Source organism: Propithecus coquereli, unplaced genomic scaffold (genome assembly GCF_000956105.1).
Source record: "Propithecus coquereli isolate 6110/MARCELLA unplaced genomic scaffold, Pcoq_1.0 Scaffold227, whole genome shotgun sequence".
NCBI lineage: Eukaryota > Metazoa > Chordata > Mammalia > Primates > Indriidae > Propithecus > Propithecus coquereli.
This window is the reverse complement of record NW_012147808.1, coordinates 3,764,759-3,766,967: the sequence shown is the minus strand read 5'-3', so window position 1 is coordinate 3,766,967 and position 2,209 is coordinate 3,764,759.

Genomic DNA, 2,209 nt, shown 5'->3' with positions numbered 1-2,209 from the left:
AATGTGATGCTTTGAGCTATGTATACATTATAGAAAGATTTAATAAGCTAATTAACATATCTATGACTTCACCAACTTATCATTTTTTGTGGTGAGAACATTAAAAATCTATTCTTGTTTGCGATCTATGTTACCTCTCTGGCATGTAAAAATATGACCTAATAGAACTTGTTCCCTTTAGTTAAAGAGATTGATATTTTAAACTTAAAAATTCAGATTGTTAAAATGTGTTAATCTCATAGTAAAAATAAATGTTTTGGTCAAATTAATTGATTTAAAGATTCATATAATGTGTTCATAGCTGAGGATAACTCCATGAGAAATGAAGTTTATTAACTGTGTACTGTTACAGAGCTAAGAAGTACAGGTAGCATATGATTGATTTGGTATATTCTGACCAACTTTTGGATAGAAAAATGTTCAGCCACACTCTATGTATAGCTAGATCAATTGGCCTCCTCCAAAAGTTAAAATATGTATTTAAGTCACTCATATCACAGTAGAGTCCACAGAATCTACCTACATTAAATTAACTCTTTGGGTGCACTTTTTTAAAAAAAGAAAAACACTATGAATTTTAAACATTTTGGGAACAGATTGTTTTGTTTTGCACAATGAATGCCTTTCTGATTATCTGTAAACTATATGTTCTCATTGATTTTAGTGACAGATCACAGGTATCTTCTCTGTTGACAATTGCTCTATAGTAGGTTTGAAGAACTAATACTGTATTACAAAGATAATTTTTTAAAGGTTCTTCAATTACATATTGCCTTGTTGAAAAATCAACTCACAGCATATATCACAAAGCAAAAAGTTGTGTTTTGTAATCCTTTTGTCAATTTATAAGAGACTTACTTGGTGTATTTAATATTAATGCATCCAGTAATTCCACAAATTGAATAGGTTGACCAAAATCCAGCTATGAAATTGTATTTATTCTTTAGTGAAGGAAATAAAATGTACTCTAGATTTTTTAATGAAAATCCAATATAGGAAATTAGAAATTTCACAATTATTGGAATTGTAGAATCTGGCAATTGGATACTGGGATCAAGGATTCACCACCACCCAAGCCAAGATGCAGATATGAGGAAACTGCACTCAGGAAGAAAGTCCTCTGCACATATTTCTCAAAGTCCTTTCCTGCCATGATTTCTATATCGAAATAATTTTCTCTAAAAACTTATAGTTTTTCTTTTTACAATAACTTATTTAATTTATACAGGGTTTGAATATCCAAGTAAGGTGTGAGGTAGAAATACACTTTCCTTTCTTTTAATACAAATAACTAAATTTTCCCAGCACATTTATTGAATAATCATTCACTTTTTCACTATCCTGCAATACCACCACCTTCATATATATCTACACATCAATTATTCTATTTTCTAGTTTTTTATTTTGTTCAGTTACTCTATTCATGAGCCAATACTATAGTGTTTAAATTATTGCAGTGTTTTAGATACTGTTGCTGTGTAACAAATCACCCAAACATTTAGTGACATAAAACACCAACGATAACTTTATTATTAGTTCAGATATTTTCTGTGGGTCATAAATTTGTAATCAACTCAGCTAGGTATTTCTGGCACAGGGAGTCTCATAAGGTTGCAGCCAGAAATAGGCTGTTGCTGAAGTCATCTAAAAAGTTTCTTCATTCACATGTCTGTACATAGGTTTGAAAGTCTTGAACAGTGGGACAGTGAAGGCTAAAATAGCGGGTGTTCCTTAGGTATCTGGCCCTATTTCCATGTGGTTTCTCTATATGGTCTCTCAAGTATGCTGGCTTCAGGGTAATGGGACTTTTGACATGATGGCTCGGTGCTCCAAAAAGCATGTGTCCCAAGAGAGTGAGCCAAGCAGAAGTTGCATTATCCTTTTTTACTTGACCTTAGAAGTTACATATTAATAGAATCATTTCTGCCATATTCCATTTGTCAAAGTAGTCATATAGTCCATACCATGTTCAAGTAGAGAGGATAGACCCTGCCTCTTGATATGGAAATGGCAATGATCTGGAAGAGCACATGCAACATGATGCTATATTGCCATAGTCTTCCCCCAGTCACAAAAAAGTACATCTATTGGTTTACCTACCCATCGATCAAATCTGGCCTCTATCCGTGTGCTTGAATTCTCAGAAAACTCTCATTTAATAGACCACAAAAATGGAAATAGAGATGAGAAAGAGCTATTGGAGCATTCA